Raw genomic sequence first — 21,733 nt, 5'->3', positions numbered from 1 at the left:
AAACCATAGACAAATTACAACACGATCATAAAAACATTAACTATCTCTTGTTCGGGTCCACAAAACACTGTACAGATGTAAACAACAATATTTTTAATTAAGTCCACAAGTTTATTGACATGTCAAACAGATTTTAATCTTGCTTATTAATTGTTTTAATTTACAATATTAGTTTTAAATTTATGTGATGATGTAACCTATAATATATATTGTACATTGCCATCCGTCTCATCATATATGTATTTACATATATTTAAAATATTGTTTATATAAAAAAAAAAAAAGCATGGGATTTCAGTTGCAAAGCTACATAAATAAGGCTATATTGGACTACTTTCTACTTGCTATACTCACAGGTCGGATGACAGGAAAACAATAATTTTCTAAATTTTCTGAGGGAGTAGCCCCCCCCCCCTTTTAGGCCGTGTTGCCATGCCGTTTCATTTCTGCCTCCCTCTCTTTCAAAATTTGGAATTCAGACGGGCACAGAATAGGGTATCGACTGCAAAGCTACATAAAAAAAGGGTATTTAGGACCACTTTCTTATTGCTGTACTCATGTGACGGAATGGCAGGAAAACGTGTTTGCGGCCATCTAATTTTCTCAATTTTCTAGGTGAGGCTCAACATACCCCTGTCGATAAAAAAAGCATAGATATAGTTGTTTTGTAGTAATTGCTAGATTTGCATAAGAGGGCCATAACTCATTTAAGGAATTCCACTGTTTGATTTTGATTCATGAGTGACGTGACAATCTTGACGATCACTTACCACTAGAATAGTAAGTGCAGGGGGACTGCACCACACACAATTACATAAAACAAATCTACGGACAAGACACAATACGCAAAAATCACAAACGTACATATCAGACACGGTTATCCTGGCACTTGGGGAATAATGTGGAAACAGAACGCTAGTATTTCCATATAGTCTTCCACACAGAATTAACCCATTGATTTATTAAAACATATCTGTAATGACACCATTACTGGTGAATATATTTACCACATTTAAAATGTCAGACAACAGGTCTAATATTATTTTAATATTTTCTCAGAGATAGCGCAATAAACATCAAAATAGTTTCTAACATCATGGGTAAATGTATTATCGTTTCTTTTCCCTTGTATTTTTGTTAGATAATGAAAATTGTATATAAAACCATAATTAACATTTCTAAATAACTCTGGCTTTGTGAAAGTGCCTTTGAAAGTCTAAAAATGTAAGTCAGTAGAATCAGAATATTTTGCGTACAGTGAATCAGAATATTTTGCGTACATTTATAATTCATATGCAACAGGAACTTCAATTACATTACATTATCTTACACAAATAAGCTGATACAACTACTAAAAACTAGATTCTTTTATTTAATATTTTATCATAAAACTACCACAAAAACCTTTTGGCGTAATAATTTATCAAAGAAGGTAATATAATGCCCTGTCATAGGAGATAAAAGCACTCAGTTTTATTGCTATTCATAACGATAGAAACCAATCGAATATTACTAAACTATAATTTGTCATCACAGATCTAATCAAATATTTTGTTTTGATGATGTCATGCTAAAAGATTAGATCTGTAGCTGTACTTCTATTCTATTGAATCACTTAGGTTCCTTGTTGAATAACTTAAAAGAAGTGTTTGGAGCTTTTGGAAAAAACTGGTATTTACATGTTATCAAGTACAGTGTAATGTAATTTGCAGAAACACATTTGTTACCAGTAATGGAAATATTAATCAAACATTAGTAAATGTACAGAAAACAAAGTTACACTAAAAACAGATATATTTTGTAAAACTTTCTTGCACTGAGAACTAAACCCTGTTTTATATAATATTAATAATGTTAAGTTAATTCTTATGTCTAATGCTATTAATCTAAAGTAAATTTGACTTGATTTGATTTAATTCAATGTAATTCTATTTAACTGCTCTCGATATGTTAGATTTTAAAGATACATTATGGGAGATTTGATAACGAGTTGGCAGTTCTCACTATAATAGATAAAAACTAGATAATGTAAAGGCAATTTGCTGAAAATTTCATTCAAATTGATCCACTATGAACCGAGAACAAAGCGATTGAATTTCCGCCTAGCCTTGATCATCATTACTAAAGTCAGTTCAATAAACACATAGTCTCGATTATCCATTTAATCGTTAAATTGGAAGGAAAGTTATGCAGATTGCAGGCTAGAGATGCCATTTAGAGTTGATTATGGTCTGGATAGGTTAATTAATGTCTAATTAATAATTTAGATAACATTTCAGGCCTAAAGAAAGACCTGCAATGGACAGATTTAGCTCTTGCATAATGTATGTTTAAGTAGTGTAGAAAAACAGAAGCATAAAACAAAATACAAAAATACAATATTAATTAAATGGTAATTGAATTTACAGTCAACTTTTATTTTTTAAAAAAAACAAAACATTACCAATATTTATTTTGCTTCATTAAGAATAAAATGGTTCACAAAAATTGATCTTCAAGTCCAAAAAATACATATGTGAAATATTAATAGAATCAATAACTTTAATTGATTTATGATATAAGAATACTTATTCCACTTGAGATTTTGTTATGGAGTGGAATCAGTACAGTTCAAAACAGAGAGAATAAAGAAGAATATTTATCAAATAAATACAGCATTGTGATTGCATACGATCAGATCTAATGATCTAATTAAGGGCTGATATTTGGCTTGGATGGGTTGATCAAAGAGAGCAGTAATTCAGCTAAATGTTTTATCAATAAATACTGCCTCTAACCATCATAGCTTGTAGTTAGCATCAATAAACAGACCTGACAGTGTTATTATTAATACTCTAGGCCACATTAAATTAGAAAATTTATCACAATATTAACCATGCACACATAACAAATGTATTCAATGAATTTGACCATAAAATCGTACAAGAACATCAAATTTTAAAGATATTTGTCACTGTCATACCAGCCTTTGAAAGGAAAGGAAACAAATGGAATTCAGCGTATTTTTTACAGTACTATTACTTTGATCATTGAAACATCCTCCTATGCCAACAGCCAAGGGTCCTTTTATGGCAAGACTTTCCTCGTCAGCCCTACAGGTGCCAACCCTGACAAGTGGGAACCTGTCCTTAAAATTCCTGCTGTGATTCTTCTCGACCCACGCCTTGATTCAAACATTTTAGTCATGAGTTCAGTGCCTTTACTGCTTGATTTAAGAAAGGCATGAATTGTGAAATATATAATTAAAATTAAGGGCAAGGTAAAGTGACAAAAATTGTCACAACACCTGAAATAGGGGGCCTCAAAAAATCATTCACAACACCTTTAGTGCCTTTATTTTGGTGTCTAGACGTTCTTGAGATGATACTGAACAATAAAAAATGGATGAAAATCAAAAATAATGACTTTGGAATTTGTAACTTTGGAAAATATGAAGGAAATATACCATTCAGCACTGTGCAGCTACAGGGTAGACAACTCAACATGGGAAATCACAAAGTCTCACAGATATACCTGAATATATCTGAATATATACACTACAACCATCAAGACTTCAAATTTTGAAAACTATCTTTGTTTTAGCACACCATGTCCATATAATTAAGAGCGTGTCTACGAGAAAACCATGCAGAAGGTGCTAAGGCTTCAATCACAGATTTTGACCAAATTTGGTTTATAAGTTGGGATAGTCCCAAAACACATAAATGTGCAATATCAGATAAATCTTTCAATTCCTGACTGAGAAAATTGAAAAAATATTTTTCATATGGTGAAATTGCCCAAATCTGTCTGTTCTCAAATACCAACTTTGGCAAGTCCTTACACCTTTACTATACATAGCAGTGAGACCAAACTCACACAGTTTGTAGATGACTCACTGCTGTTACCACAAAATTAACTTTAGACGATTCTGGCGAACGAGATCTGTATACATACTGGATATCAAAGCCTGTCTAAATTCCCCATTTTTCGTCACCCAAAGTTTGATGCCCTATAGCTACTTCTTTCCTGGGGTGGGTTTAAAAAATTTATGCTCATGTGAACAAGCAACATCCCAACATTTGATACAAAAAATAAAAATGACCGGAATCAACTTGACAAAAACTATGTAAAGGAAACAATAACCCATGAAATTATCCTGTAATTTCCCTATTTTGGAGATAATTAACCGTAGTAGATAAAAAAAAACCTAACAATTTATTTTCCTTTTCATTCATATGGTGTTTACTACCAGCCCTAAAATACATTAGTATCTGTTTTATAAAAATGTATTGAAAAAAAAATACTTTCAAAGGCCTGTAATCGTTCATGGCTCATCTGGCGCAGACGGGAATTAGCTTCCGCAGTTGTCCAGTTGTGCTCAATCTTAACAAACATATACATTACTCTCAAATAGGCATTATCCACACAAAAATGAAAAATTCACCTAAAAGTGAGATTCAAATCACCAACCGCATGACTTCCCCCGATCCACCCTGTCACCAAGTTGCTTGTCCCAGGGCCCCAAGGTCCATGTTGTGGGCCCTGTTCAGGGGGTTTGCCTAGGGCCTCTCTTATTCTAATTCCGGCCCTGAAGGTGCACTTGACGGTGCCCGAGAGCCGTAGCTACCATACTACACTGTTCAACGTCGCCCACTTCGACGCAAGGCTTCGTTGCCGTAAATATTTAAGCTTCCACATTTCTCTATTGTAGAAATCAGTGGATGTGTCCCAAAATGAATAGTGGAAACATGCTCTGAAATTAAAGATTTTGTAGCCATTTTCGGTAACCTGTTGGAAAATGAAATCTTAAAGAGACAATACAACAAATATGTTAAAGGGACTATACGACAATACCAAATATACAATAAATACAAATACACACTTATAAACAGTACAACATGGTACAAATGATGGCTATGGGTATGATAAAAACGTATAAAAGTCAAAATTTTTATTTCTCTAATTAAATTTGCAAAAAATGTATCAGAAAAGCTTATTTTTAGCACTTTTCAATAAGCTGTATATTTTAAGTATGTTGCATTCCGCTCATTTTTTTTCACACCTATGGATACTATATCTTAGCACTTCAAAACCAACAAAAGAAATTCTACTTGCGACCATGAAAGAAAAAGTTACAGTGTATCTTTTTCTGTACTATAAAGACGATGTGAATATGGTACCCTAAAACAAGTCCACACAAAATCAGTATGTATTGATTTTTTTTTCAAATTAGTGCTTGGTTGGAAGTTGACTACCCGCTTTATCAGACAGGGTCAAAATTAGAAGGTTGCTATTGCACCATAGAATGCAATCGGTGCTTAAAAAGGGTGATAAATACACATGTGAAAACTGCATGTCACCTCTTGCACCTAGGGGGTGCCATACCATAAGTTTGATCATAAACTTCCGACCCCCATCTTAGCACCTTTTACGATTTTTGCATGGTCTTCTCGCAGATACCCTCTTAAACTTTTATTTTTCAAATATCCTCCATTTTTTTCAAGGGACTACTTTCAGACTTTTTGTATGGAGTACCATCATAAACATCATTTGGATTAAATGTTTCGAGAATGGTAAATACTGCATCACAATTTCCTTGAAACTGCTTTTGGTTTTCAGCAATTTTTTTATAATGAATACACATTGTTATCATTTGTATTACCTCTTAATTCACCCCTTGAAACTTTGTGCCAGGAAGCATAAAGATGTACTGACAATTAAAGGATGAACATTTTTACTTAGTTTTACAGTAAAATAATTTGTTAAAAATTTTATTCAATATTTATTCACACTCAACACATTGTTTAATCTTAGATTGTACACTAATAGTCCACTATTGAATATGAAAAGGTCCGGCTGAATGACAATCTAATTAAAATATAGATCTACATTTCGTTTGGTTTTTTATATTTTCGATGGCCCACACTACATGTAGATCTAACAAGTTATAGTGGGAGTTCACGTTCTATGACGTCAGGTACCAAGCAAGCAACATTTGACCCGATTACGTCAGTCATTCGATTAACCAATTAGCGACAGCCATGTATTTTTTATCTACTTTTGCTTTGTTTTGATTTCTATTGCCGCCAATGTCTACCCACAGTTCCGCGCAAAAAAGGTCAAATGCTTGTTTCGACAGACCATTTGATTGGCTGACCCCTCATTTCAAGCAGAACACGAGTTAAATAACAACGCTTCCAGATCAAAGTCTAGTAAAGACAAGTAAAATCGAAATTTTGAACTATAAAAACGAAACGAAATTGGATCTGTGTTTTAATCAGATTGGGCTGAATGATTGATTAGAAAATATGTGTTTCAAATGGTACTCCATAGAAATGAATTTGCCCCACAAAAATTATATCTAGGTAATAAATTCTATATCAGACCCTCAAAATGATTATTATTCTAACATAAATGAATAATAATCTATCCAAAAGTTAGAAACAAGCCTTTTTGCTAACATTTACCAACACTTGACAACGGCAGCCATGATAGCTTAGATTTTGACAGTTCTGTTGTCATCGATTTACAGAACGGTCAATATGAATAATTTTGATATTAAAAGATGTGACAGTTTAGCAAATGAAGCACAATAGTCTATAATATAACGATTTACCACCTGATGTAAGGATAACTGTGATAGTATTAGTCAAAGAGTATTTACTGCATTTTTATTTACCTTTCTGTGTCGAATTACCGCTCAAAGGAAGTGTTGCTCGCATCAATGAGTTCATGCCTGACTTATTGTTTTAATATTATCAAATCCCGTAAATGACAACTCATTTGTATTTTGATATGAATTAATCATATTCTGCAGTTGTTTCAATTAAAAAATGAAAAATTTGTTTTTAAAATTAACACTTTGCTCATTGATATTAGCATAAGGTCAAGGACATACCAGATATTCGGACACGAAGGCTACCTATGAAACATTGTTTGCATTTATACAATGGCGAAATGTGTTATTACTAAAGGGAATACAACATAATTGTATGTATGGTGATGTAAATGAAACCTTTGCATATATATACAATGTTCCGCTAAGCGTTGTCAGTTTAACGATTATTCGCATCACTTGTCTAAAGATATGAAGGGTCATTTTCAAGATTGAAAAAGAAAATGGCAGATCCAAACCACATGGTATCAAGACATGGAAATCTCACACTACAAAGAAATAGGGAAGCAACTCGAAAATCTAAGACTCGACTACTGTACAACACAGATCAGAGCATAAAAAGAGAGATAATAGCTGTCCCCAAGTTTTATCGTTTTGTCTGTAGGTGTAACCACGATTGGACAAGAAAGTGATTAAACTGTAATTTTCGTTTAAGTCATAAGACGGGAATGTACGAATTTAAGGGGTATTGACAGTGAAATAGTGTATTGTGAGTAATAGAGTTTATTTTGGACGTTTGTATCCAAGGGCCACTATTCTGTGTTGGGAAAAAATATCTTCAGCCTTGTTGGTGTTGAGACTACTATGCAACAAGATGGTGTCACTTTACCTTGCCCTTAAATTATCATTTTTCTCAATGCTACTGTTTTAAAACAGAATTAAGAAGTTACATATCCTTGGCTTTAATGTTAAGTCATTCAAATATGTTTAGTTAAATCATGATCAAATGTTGCCACAAAGCTATACAAGCAGCGATTCCAATTCAAAATTTTCATTGTCGATCATTTTTGAAAAAGCACGAAAACTTTGCAAATTAATTCATATTTCATGTTTTTTTATCTATTATTACAGCATATCGTGCGCCCTTTCATATAACATGTTCAGGGGCACTTTACAAAGTGACAATGTAATCATAAATAAACAACAAGATAATGGACATGTTAACGATTGTAAACAGAGTCAGTTAAAAGCCTGATTAAATAAATGTGTTTTAAGTTGTTTTTTTAAAAGAATATAGAGATGTGCAACATCATAAACTAAATGGTAGATTATTCCATAAAACAGGTGCTTGATAACTAAAAGAGACTAGTTGAACAGTTTGGGGCTTTAAAAGTAGTTTATCTGATGTATGTAATGTTCGGCCAGGTGTATAAAGTTCTAAAAGATCTGAGAGGTAAACAGGAGCTAAATTATTCAAACATTTAAAAGTAAGTAATAAAATCTTAAAATCAATTCAATATTTAACAGGTAACCAGTGTAAATTATATAAAACAGGAGTTATGTGGTCACATTTCTTAGTTAAAGTAACAAGTCTAGCTGCAGTATTCTGTACTTTTTGTAATTTATCTATAAGCTTTAAAGGTAAACCAACCAAAAGTGAATTAAAGTTATCTAATCGAGAAGTGACCAGAGAATCAACAAGTGACTTAGTTGCCTCTACAGTTACACATTTACGTATTTTACCTATATTTGTGATATTAAAATAGCACAATTTACAAATATTCTTTACTTGAGCTCCCATAAGCATAAAACTATCAAAGATTGCGCCAATATTAAGAGCAGAATAAGATGAAAATATATCATGTGCAAATTTACTTAATTGATGCCTTGAGAATAACAAATATTCGGTTTTATCATCATTCAATTTTAGAAAGTTCTTTGACATCCATTTTCTAATTTCACTAATACAGTTCTCAAGTTGCAATTTTGATAAATTGAAAAAAGATGGACAATTAGGTGTAAATGAAATATATAATTGAGTATCATCAGTGTACAAATGAAAGCTGAGACCATATTTTCTGACAATATCACCTAATGGTGAACCCCAGATGACAAAACAGATTCAGACGACGATTTACAATTAACTAAAATACACTGTTTTCTACCCACAAGATAGCTTTCTAAAAGATTTAATGCAGAGCCACAAATACTGAATTTAAATTGAAGTCTACGTAGAAGAATGGAAGGGTCCACTGTGTTGAAAGCAGCAGATAAATCTAATAAAATTAAAAATGTACATTTTCTATTAACAATTTCCATTAAAATATCATTTGAAACCCAGGTTAAAGCTGTTTCGGTACTGTGAAATTGTTTATAAGCACTTTGAAATGGTTCATACAAACAGTTATCATCTAGATTGACCTTTATCTGAGAAGCAATACATTTCTCTAATATTTTAGAAATAAAACTTAAGTTAGAGACAGGTCTGTAATATTTTAGAAATAAAACTTAAGTTAGAAACAGGTCTGTAATTTTTAAAAACATTAGGATCCGTGGGTCTATTATATTGTGTTGTTTTTGCTTAATCTTTTACTTCTTAATGTTATTATTTAATTTTTGTAAATGGCTTCATCATGAACTCTTATATATCAAACCCAAGTTTTCTAAATGTCATTGTGCTTGATAACGATAAGAGGATACTTGTCGAAACGTTGTGCTTTTAGAATAAAACCAGTGATTGTTTCCCATAAAAATTGTGTTCTGTTATTAGGATCCAGTGTAGACTTTTTAATTAAAGAAGTAACATAAGCTTGTTTGAAAACCTTGGACATAGTAGAGGATGATATACAAGAATTAATAATATTGGTAAAAACTGGTAGGGTATCATGAATTCGGGTCCATGTCAAAACCCCTCTGGTCAAAACCCGCTAGTTCAAAACCCCCTTGGTCAAAACCCCCTAGGTCATAACCCCCTTGGACTTAAATTAAAAACAGACAAAACCCCCCTTTTTTATTTATTTATTTTTTTATTAATTTATTTCCTTTATTTATTATTATTTAAAAATAAATATCTGAAAAATAAAATATTATTATTTAAAAAAAAAAATATGATAACCAACTAAGACAATTGACCACACAATTAACATAACATAATCTGCTTTTTACTAGGAATAACATAGCCTCAGTTATTGTAATCATTCAAGTGAAAAGCAATTATCTGATCAATCTCAACTGAAGTCATGGCGCTACAATTTAAAATCTCCTATACCAAACCCTATTCCCAGCAGAACTCTGGAACGTTCATCTGACAACACTTGGTGGTGGGTCTCGCACTAACAATCTATGCGAGTCTTGGAACAGGGCGTTCAGTTCCCTGCTGGGAATATCAGACCCCACAATCTGGCGGGCTCTCGAACATCTCCATCTGGATCACAGCAATATCAAGACTGCACTCCTGCAATACTCACGCGGACAACCACCAAAAAACAACAGGAGATCCACAAGAAAGACTTTACAACTTGTGTGCAAACCATAAAAGGTATTGGGCACACCATCCAATGGAAATAATTTCACCCATATAATTGCAAATAAAATATAAAAATAATCGATTTTGTTGTGTACTTCACTTCACAAACCACAAAAACATAATTTTGAAATGATTTTAATATTATATAATATAAAAATGGGGGGGTTTGACCAGAGGGGGTTCTGACTTAGGGGGGTTTTGACCGGAGGGGGTTTTGACCGTATCCCCATGAATTCACATGGCAGCATGGTGTACACAAAAAATTATATATTGGACTAAGAAATAAAATATTTGTAGGGTTTATTATAATTATTTATTAATGAAATATTCCCTTTTGGCTATCTTAATAGCTTTCCTCATCAAATTTCTTACTTGGTTCAAGACAAATAAAAGAGCTAAATTGGCCGTAGAAAAATCATTCCATTAGCTCACAATTATTACCACATGCTCTATAGAAAACACACTGACCTTTAAAATTTTGAGTCGTAATACAATAAATTCGAAATGGAGATAAATATATAATTAACTACGGCATATTTCTCACATTTTTCGCTCAGCTCTTATGGCATTCCGGACTGCAGAATTGTGATGTAAATCCTAATATTGAATAACTAATTCGAATGACAGACTAATTTCAAAGCTAGCGAAATCAGCGCCGCCTAGACGTGCATAATAAGATTAAACATATACACTACATTTGTACGAGACGTGAATTATCAATATTATTATAAAAAAGCACTGGAATACATAATTTTCTTATTTTTCAGTATGCAAGTTAACTCATCTCTGGCTTTTATTCATATAATTCCCACGGCATAATTCCATAATAGCGCTGTATACATTTTCTAGATGTGCATAATAAGATTAAACATATACACTACATTTGTACGAGACATGAATTATCAATATTATTATAAAATAGCACTGGAATACATAATTTTCTTATTTTTCAGTATGCAACTTAACTCATCTCTGGCTTTTATTTATATAATTCCCACGGCATAATTCCCATAATAGCGCTGTATACATTTTCTAATGCATTTTTCTTCCAACACGTTGAGGATTTTCATAATTTATATGCTATTTTTATTTAATAGGATAGTTGGTTGGATTCAAAGAGCAGTGCTTCATATCTGATTGCCCTTTTTTTTGAATATCATAATAATCTTGTTTACACCTTGTGTGACCGTAATAGAGGTATAGCAGCTTTGTTCTGGAAAATTCTTATGACATGTGGATAATACATGGGTACTCAAATAGAGAATGACTAACAATGGACCGCTTCTCATCATTGATAAGATTCCCACATAACAATTAACTTTTATTGTTCTACCACTAGACATTCATCATTAATTACCAACACGTATAATCCTCTGTTGACAACTATGTATACAACTCTATAACACAATCGTGAGATTAAGTACGTGGCTTCTATATTCTGGTGGAGGTCGATAGTAGCAATGTTTGAAAATTGAGTTTTGAAAATATGTTATTTTGCCGATGTGCATAATGACCGATGGGTCAGATTTAGTTTCAGTCATTTACCATAGCCCTCAGTGATGAACGGCATATACAAGTACGCCCAATATGGAACCCATGTATACAAGCTCTTCATAACTTGCAAGAAAGTATTACTCCATTTAGTTCTGGAGTTATTATTCTACAGTTCTTTATAGATAATTATATTGTGATCAGCCATGTCAATACAGAACATCTTTTACTTCATATTATCTTTGGCTTCATGTTTAAGATATGCATAACAGAAAAATAATACTTAACTTCTTCTCTTGTAGTTTCAAATAACTTAACTCCAAGAAGGAAAAACATTTCCAATTGTTAAAGTCAACATTCTAATGGGATTAAATCTACTTTCTTTAAAAGTTACATGTATCAAAATTCTAGAAATAGTATGAACTAAGGTAAAACAAAAAAAAATAATTGTGGACTGTTTTATTTTTCTTCTTTTCTTAGACTTTATTTATCGACATCTCATAATTTGTGTTCACACTGCCAAAGAAGTTTTGATAAATAATATAATGTTGTATGCTACAGATTTCTTTATGCCGTTATGCTTTGGGGATATATGAAAATTTGTTGGAATTGGCTCGACCATTTCATTGGTGTATGGAAGCTACAGTGAGAAAGAAATTTCATAGCATCTCCCGGTAGCAAAGTGTAATCATGCTTGTGTTCACATTGAATTATTTTTCAGTAATAATCTTATAATTTCTCAAAACCTTTGTTCACAGTCAGAAAATGGATTATTTGCCAAACTATTTTTCACTGTTAACATAACTCAATGATATCTCATGATTCTCTAATCTGTCACAAACTTGACTATGAAAGACATTTTACATACTTAAAAAATATTCATTCACTCTGTACATGTAGTTCATATTGTATGTAGCATGCACATCAAAATTAAAATATTCATCAATTCATCTTTATTCATAAATAGATATTGTAAACAACTGTATTTGTGTGAAATTATAAGTAATTCACTGTTATTGTTCTATTCTACATGTCAAATTCACAACCCTTTAAATTTAACTAAAGCAATTCTAGTATGAACAATAGTTTAATTAAACAATGTTATTCATATCACTAGGGAAAAAAACTTCATGGTTCTCAGACAGAAATTATACAGAAGAGATTATATTGACATCACAGGTTTTTATTGCAATACTAGTTATTAAAGTTTGAGTGAAATAAAAGCTGCTAGACAGAAATACTAAACCTATCCATATCTATTTGAGATTATATATTGAAAAGTTTTTATTAAGTAAGTATGTCTGAGATATTAGGTTTGTGGTATAATGGTTACATATAACAAAAGTTTAATTTGAGTTTGTCTGAATTATTTTCTCAATTAATTATTTGAAAATAAATATGTTTATAATCAACAGGTAAGTATAGAGTTACAGTAGGTATATATATATATAGATAAAGTAATGAATCTAGTTAATGCTATTAGAGAATTTTACTGTAGACGGACAACTGTTCATCAACAAGTAATAATAGAAATAGATGTAGTCTTGGTATTAAACATCTGACAGTTTTCCAAAACAGACTGGGGTGAGTTCAGATTCAGAATATCATACAGAAATATTTTCAAGTAATCTCAATTAATAAATTAACAGTAACAATGACTAATGACCTAAGTGAAAGTTCCATTCTTTTATAAGGTCGTGTAAAAGAATGTTTTTCTCTAAGTCTGAATAAGCAAATACTAAAAAAGGAATAGAACATTTAATTCAGATCCAAAAACATTTTACTGGGGTAACTTAAACAAACATTATGCAAGAGCTAAATCTGATTATTGCAAGTCTTTATTTAGGCTTCAGAAATTATAAATCAGATCTTTATTTACACAACAAGCACAAAATCAACCCTGTAGACCCACGGATGGCTTGGATTCGGCTTGGATTTAAACAGGATTTCATTGGTTGATTAAATTTTTAAATGGCGACGTAAGCGGCGATTAACCGTTACGTTGACGTCACTCTCCCAGAAATTTTAGATCAAGGCTAAATGATAGAGTGTACGAAGCGAGGCCGCTGTTGAGTGAGGCCGCATGTCAGTCAATTTGATTGAAAGTTCGATATATACAGCCTTGATATTATGTTTAGTTGTGGTTAAATAAAATGAAAGTTTGGATGTCAGTATTATACACCCTTTTGTCAGTTGCATTTACAGAAAAATTATGGAAATTGATAAACACCCCAGTTGAATTGCAGCCCCATTGGATCACTGTTTCCTATTTGTCTGATTCGGTAGTTACGTAGGCCTACCAGTTACAGTACAAGAGTACACGCAGACTAACAAGAAGTCGGCTATAATTATGCCTCGTTGATTTGGTCCATTCCTTTCAAACTTTCGCTTCTTATCTATTAAAAGTCTTATTTTTAATTTGTAGTAAAAATAAATGTGATGCGAATTGAATTGCAACCCCGTCTCAAACGGTACCACAGCCATTGAAAATGTAACTTGATAATCGAGATTATGTAGGTGGAGTTAATGCCTGTCAATTAAACGATCGGCCATTCTCGGAGACGGTGAAGAGAGAGTTGACTCCTATTTCTAGTCAAAAATTACAATGGTGATAACTTTGTTCAGAATAAAGTAATTTGACTGAAATTTTTAATATATTCTTCTTTCATCATCTATTTTTGAACTGTTATAGCAAGAATGGCCAACTCTCTATTAAAATCTCCCATCATAATGTATCTTTAACTCTTTTAATGTTTAGAGCAAGTCATTTGCTCTTTCACAAATTGCAATGACAAGTGCAACTATCTTGCAGTATAAGATAGTTGCACTTTCATTGCCATCGGTTATTCAGGTTAATGCTATGTAGTTTTAGTGGTATAATCTGAATAATTCTATTACTCCCCATAAAATGACAGTGAAACAAAACTATAGCAAAAAGTTGTTACTGTGCACAGTGTACACTTTTAAGTTAATAGAGAAGTTTATCCAGGTACAATGTTACTGTGAATAAAGAAGCTTATCAACAGTTTCAACTGACAACTGGATGTTGATGCTTCTGTATAAATGGTTCAAAGAGCTTTGGACAGTTTGCTTGAGTCTAGAATAAAGGGCACCAAAAACCTTCCACACAAAATTAACCAAATTTATGAACTGAAATATATCTGGGATACCTTCTTTAACAGAGTAATGTTCTCAAGTTCTGGTCAATTCAGACTAATATTCAACATTTATAAGGACATTCTCACTAAAATAACCATTCTTTATAACAGGTTATTCCATGGAATGACTTTTCCAAGAATACTTTTGCACTACTGGGAGTATTAAATAAAATTTCTTCATAAAAGAACCCACTTCTTAAAATAGCAACCTCAACCATATCTTAAAGCTTGCCAGAATTTCATGCACTTCTTTTAAGTCCTAATTTTCTATTCTGTATTGTAATTTTTATCACAAAATTTAACTATTTATCGTATATCTCCAAAAATAGTTATATACATGGCATTAAACTTTACGATGTCAAAATAGTAAAATAAATTAGAGATCAATTAAATTGCAAATATGGAGGTGTAGATTTGTTGGTAATAATTAAACCAATGAAGTAAGTAGTATGGTTAAAGTGAGAAATAAATTACTTGTTAATTAATAAAGGTGATGGAAGCTAGAAGTGTTTTTTGGTAAAGTAATTTCTATGGTTTGTAATGTGCCACTAACTAGTGGCCAAGGTATCAGTGATTATTTTACCATATGCTGAGTATCTATTCTCCATCATGATAATCCATCTGAGAGTGATATTATCTAGCAAAAATTATGTCTGACGCAGGTAAAAAATAGACACAAAAAATATATCATAATACAAACAAACAGGGACAGGGGTTTAATATAGGCTATGCCTATTTCCAAATCCCTATTCGGATGCAAATCTGAATAAAAATATTGCTTATAAAAAAAACCAAACAAAAAAACCCCAGACACTTAAAACATTTCATTAGTGAACTCTTTAAGATGTGGATTTCTGCTACATGAATTAAAGAGGTAAGTGTTTTTTCTTTGTCTTTTCAATTGAATAACACACAGTATCAAGTATATAATCATATAAACGTTTATAGAATAGAAAGACTTTTACAAGCCTATTTTCAGGTCTGCTAAAACTCCTGAAGTTTGAATCTTCTGCTGCTTTGAAGGAGCTGAAGCGTCTGTAGAAGGTAACATAAATTGCTTGGCATTATTGATAGATTTAATTCAATTCATTTTGTTTTTCATTACATGCTGAGCAATCCCATTTCTCACAAATGAAAATCTTTCCATCTTCTACAAGAGTTGTGACCAAAAGCAATTTCACAGTCTGTGTTAATAAAGCAAACTAACCTATAAGCTTTAAAATCTATGTAAAACTAAAACATTTAGATGCCATTAAATAATATAAACCATGTCCAAATAAAAAAGTTTGTTTGGTGAATCACCATTGTCAGAGTTGGTTTACAGGAACAAGAAGTGACTCGGGCTAGACTGAAAATGAAACTTATTAAACTAGAAATCAATAGAAAAGTCATTTCATTTCCTCATCAATTCAAGCATTGTTCTGAGGCTGTCTGCTACACATAAATTGGAGACTAGAATATTCCTGAATTTCAGAGTTTTCTAGCACCTTAGCTAATGACCTCAGTTGTCATTGTTTAATGATAAATTACCATTAGTTCTACTGAGATCATCAAGTGGACATCATTGTCTATTGTGCATTCTGAGGTCTACTGGTGATCAATGATCAACTTAATATAGTCATTCCTGAACAGAAACAAAAATGGTGTAAAATTGATTTTTTTTTTACCAAGCAACTAGAGCCTTTTTACAGGGTCTATTTTTAAACTCTTGGTCTTTTTTACTTAATAGTCCAGATTTATAAGAAAACTATCTTCATAAATATGGATATCAAAGAAAAGAAAAGTATGGTCCAGTGGTAGTTATTTTATGTGGTTTGTTACAAACTTACTTGCTCAGATCGGAGGAATTATTTTTCATTTGGACAATTTTTTAGCAAATAAAAATGAGCATCTTTTCTGTGCAAGTATCTCTTGTAAATAAAAATCAACCATATTTAAATAATAATTCAAGTCAACAACATCAAAGGAAATCCCCTTGTTAACACAGTCCATGCTGGAAGTACTTCTAGCGCTATGATAAGCCTCTTATATAAAAAAAAAATTCAATTGGAAGAGACACCAGGATATTAAAACAAGAATATGAATGAACCAAAATCATAACCAATATTTCCAAATATCTAACATCATTTATGCCCAATAGCAATGTAATCCTATTATATATATCCCGACAGAATTCTTCTATTACTAATACTAGCTTAGTACAAAGTCATGACCCATGACATTTCTGTACTCTTGTGGATTGAAACATATAAATTTCCATTTATCAACAAGTTTTTAGTTGTCACAGTAGAAAGTTAATTTGCAATGTTTAAACCCAAATGTTAATTATATATGACAAATAATGAATATCAATGGAATCGGTCAATTGCCAGTATCCAGTCATCAAGCAATCTTAAAGGAGCTGTATCAGATATATTTGAGAAAATAAAACTGGTTAAGTCTCATGAAAGACTATCTTAGTCATGTGCAACCATTGGAAGCTGTGTCAAATAACAGTCACTCATACAATTGAACTGTGAAATTCCTAATTCAGTGATAATTTCCACATATTTTGAGATGAAACTTTCTGACAAATAATTAATGGAGCTATTTCTTTGCATTTTGATGCTCTATGAAATCTGGGAGTTACGTTAGTCCTTATTGCCAAACTGAAGAACAAAACCAATGTCATGCATATTTTGATGACAATTTGAACATATTAAAAAAGATGAGTTGTATTTTAATACTAGTAGTAGTGTTGATCACTAAGGTAAGAGATAACTTGACATATAAAACTAACCATTTACCACGACTCTAAGCTATTCATCACCAGAGGCAGGCAGCGCGGGATCAATATACGCAGTAATTGTAAAAACGTAGAGGAGTTAGTCTACTCTATCACTGCCATATTACAACACATGAGACTAAATTACAGATAAGCAAGAGAGGAGGCTTACTATCCCGGAAATTCATATTGAAGTTATAGAAAAGCCAATATAAGTTAAACCTACATGTGAGTGGAATAGGTACTAACATTTCTGTGAAGATACTGTGATTTGCAATGATTAATTGAGCATGTAACCTCTCTTAACATAGGAAACATTTCATTAAAATTAACTCAAAAGACATTGTGCATGTATGGAGTATGTGGAATTTAATGTATAGTTGAAACCTTCTGAGGAAACTCTTGAGTTCTTCATAATCATTTACTTAAAGGTATGATTATCATACATCATTTCCTCTAAGTATGTAGATATATTCTGAGATTCAATTTAAATTGAATTAAGTATATTTTTTGTATACCTGGAACAGCAAATCAATAACTGTACCTGCCAGTACAATTTTCAAATGTTCTTGGTACAATTCACATAATTCAAATATTTACAAATTAGTGATTATTCAGTGCCATTTCGGGATTTCAGAAACAACATAGTTTTAACATTTAATATACCTGTGATATAAAAACATTGATACTCAGATCTAATAAACTCATTGGACTAAAATAACATGGCAAAATATCTACTAAAATGCTTAACAAAATCATTAAATTTCAGCAATGAGTAATAATTGACCATTAAAAATAATAGTGCATGAAAAATTAATATACAAGGTCAATCCACAGAACTCTAAAAATTTGCTAGACAATTAAATTTATCAGAGAAAGACAAGTCTAATAGACAAACACACTAGAGGAAAATAGTTTCAGGCAAACCCCTTAATACTTTTCTTAATCTGAATGGTCAATAGTACGGAATTGATTTATCAGAAATTGTGATGAAATTCTTGTAAAGGCAAACTTGTAAAACCACAAAGTCAATTCCTGCTGGATTTGGTGCGTGTCTTAATCTGAATGTAGCCATTGTCATGCTCTGCGATTCTCTACTATGTGTGTAAGAGATAATAAAATATTGATAGGATAGAATTTTCGCACTGTTGACTTCTACTATGTAATATTTGCTGTGTTTATTGTAGAATATAGTTCTATTACACGTAAATTAAGAGTTGCATTCGGTTGAAATTATTCAATAGTATTTATAATTTAGAAATAAGAGTATTGATTTTCAGTATTTCTAACCTACTTTTTTTGTACATATAAATAAGAGGGTTTACAGGAGAATAAATATTATAATTAAAATAATGTGAGTTATGCACACATTGATTATTTACAGGAAAATGAATTTGTATTAGTTCCAATCATTGCTCAGGTTGACAGGATGTGCTGATATTATATTTATAATTTTTATATTTTTCATTTTAAATAGTTTGACAGAAAAAATTACTAATTATTCCAGTACACATTCAACATATTTTGTTATAACCGTCTAAATTATTTTCTAAAGAACACATTATGGTTTTTAAGTTAAAATATTACAAAAGTCATTTTAGCAGTTAATTGTTGATAATTAACACAAACTATAATGTTTGTTTATGCTAACATTATCTTGTGATGGGAATAACAGAAATCATTTATAAATAAGAAAGATTTGAAAGTATATATTGATATCTTTCTAGTTGATAGGTTACATGTCAGGTCATGTCACTTTTAACATGTTAAATCTTAAACTTTTATTGTCTCACAATGACCAATATTTGAGAAAATGTATTAGTATTCGTTGCTTTATTCAGAAACATGTTCTAATTTTAATGTTATAATAAAAAAATCCCACGAAAAACAAGATTTATCCACACAACATATACAAATATAATTTAAGTGATAATGTTAATGACACAGGAATATCGATTTAAAAATCAAGAATATTGACTGTATATAAAGTTAAAGCCAGTGATGGCACATACAAATGTGAAAAGAGACCAAGTTATCGTGTGCTGTATGGAATTTCTATACAAACTAACAGTTGTGATATTTTCAACTCTTGTTTAGTGCGTAAACAAACCTGTGTCGTTTACGCTGATGTAATTCGCAATTGAGAAACTTAAATGCATATTTTTGCAAAGGTTGTGTGGAAGTAAGGAGTCTAGACAAAGGATGTGGGTACAAATTTCTTTCATTTTGGCAAGTAACTACATTCAGCAAAATAGTATACATAGCATTGCAAGTTATCATTGTGTATTCTGGAGCCATGTGTGACATTTGAACCTGGAGTTTATATTTTCTATTCATATTATTCATATCACTCTGTGTTTATTGCATGATGCATGTTCTCTTATCTTGCATACATTCCTAATTATTGTTTTCTAAATCTTCTACATATAAACATGGACAAGTAATATGTTAATACTAAAATTAATACTATTGAAAAAAACCCCAACATACTCTACTAATCTGTACTAATTTAATTGGCACACCATATATGCTGACCTTATAATAAGAGAGAATAGTCATTTTCAGGAGCCTGTTTAAACTCCTAGTAAATCAAAAATCACCATTTTATTTCGCACTTCCTTTCAGTAAATTTGCAGTAGAGTAGAGATCAAAATATTACTTGGGTATAATGTCCTGTCTGCAAGTTTGTCTTGTGTAATTGTTTATGTGTTTTATACATAATACGTTTAGGAGACACACATTGCACAGAATGATATGAATTAGCAAAAATAAATAAACATTTTCGGTATTACAAGACCCTAATCATTGCAAACTTTTTTTTGACAACAACTACAACCATAATTCTATTTATATAGGAAGGTGACAACATAATTTTTTTTCAGTTTTTTAAATTCAATATAATCAAAGATTTTTCAAATATTTGTGTGTATTTATAATGAATTGTATTTGTGTTTCCATTCTATGCTAAAGCCATATCCCTAGTACCAAAAATAACAAATATTGTTTATATGATATGTAGCTATTATTTGCAGCAAGTCGTCAGTTTCGGTTCTAAAAACAGGAATAATATGTTTAAAAACATGCACTCTGTATTAATATTTTTTAACATTTTGAATATATTTTTGTCAAAAGTGGCATTAGAATTGAATACTATATGACTAATCAGCATATCAAAGAATTACTGTTCTCACTGTATTCTTATGTGCCTTGTGCCATATGGATAATGGAAACTAAGTCCTGATCCTGGGATTATAATAAGAATGTATATCAAATGAATCTTTATTTATAAATCAGCATATTCTCAAATATTTCTATAAATGAGATTGTTAGAAACCATAGAGTTGTGCACAACAAGGGGGATAATATGTATGTTGGGTTCACTGTGAACTTACTTGGACATAAGATTTCAGGGGCCTGTTTCACAAACTTTTAACTAAGATAAAATCCACTTTTTAGTAATTTGATTGGATAATATTAGATTGATTTTAGTGCTTAGCCAATCAAAACTGATGTATCTACTAAAATTCGGATTTTATCTTTAGCTAAGAATTTGAGAAACAGGGTCCAGGTCATTAAAATGTTACTTAAAGATGCATTATGTAAGAGACACATCTTGCTATTGCAGGTCTTTATTTTGGCTTCAAATGTTATATAAACTATTATTTAGACATTTATTCACATGATAAGCCTATAATCAACTCTCTGGACCATCAGATGGCCGAGATTTAAATGGATTGAAAAGCTATTGTCATTGAATAATTTAACAAGCGGTTGCAATTCAAGATACGCCCACATTTTGCAAGAGATGGACAGAGAACTTGCTAAAAAAACAATTTTGCGTTCAATCAGGGGCCATAATCCAGGATATTACGGTCCGACATGTGTCAATATCTAGAGGAACCAAGATCTTTGGGATTTCATAAGCAAAAAATGTGATTCTTCGTACATTCAGGGGCCTCAATGAATGAAGTTATAGTCTGATACATGTCAATGTCGAAAGGAAACAAGATCTTTGGGATATAAACCTATATTTCAAGTTTCATCAAAATCGGATGAAAATTGTGACCCGTAAAGTGTCCACAAACACAAACAAAATGTGAACGGACACACAGACAGACAGGGGCGACGGCATAATACGTCCACATGAAAATGTGGGCATATAAAAATGGATAATCTAGACTTCGTCTTGATTGTCA

General features: G+C 31.5%; 1 protein-coding gene and 1 long non-coding RNA gene across 7 annotated transcripts in view; one reads left to right on the top strand and one right to left on the bottom strand.

The window, feature by feature from the left end:
• LOC126828409 (uncharacterized) overlaps positions 1-21,733 on the bottom strand; it is a 138,384-nt gene that overhangs the window by 98,653 nt on the left and 17,998 nt on the right. The gene's annotated exons all lie outside the window — the stretch shown is intronic.
• Positions 1-21,733, top strand: part of LOC126828358 (leucine-rich repeat neuronal protein 3) — a 60,502-nt gene that overhangs the window by 32,478 nt on the left and 6,291 nt on the right. Inside the window, exon 1 of one of the 6 annotated variants that reach the window (XM_050558103.2) lies at positions 7,944-8,085. The exons of 1 other annotated variant lie outside the window; for it this stretch is intronic. The gene's annotated coding sequence lies outside the window, so the exon portion shown is untranslated. Of the gene's footprint in view, positions 1-7,943; positions 8,086-15,740; positions 15,818-17,649; positions 17,766-17,831; positions 17,969-19,625; positions 19,742-21,733 lie in introns of those variants that run through there. 4 more of the 6 variants (XM_050558104.2, XM_050558105.2, XM_050558102.2 and 1 more) reach the window with 4 other exon arrangements.

Source organism: Patella vulgata, chromosome 7, assembly GCF_932274485.2.
Source record: "Patella vulgata chromosome 7, xgPatVulg1.2, whole genome shotgun sequence".
Taxonomy (NCBI): domain Eukaryota; kingdom Metazoa; phylum Mollusca; class Gastropoda; family Patellidae; genus Patella; species Patella vulgata.
The sequence above is the reverse complement of the archived record's forward strand: the minus strand, read 5'-3'. Positions and strand labels throughout refer to the sequence as shown.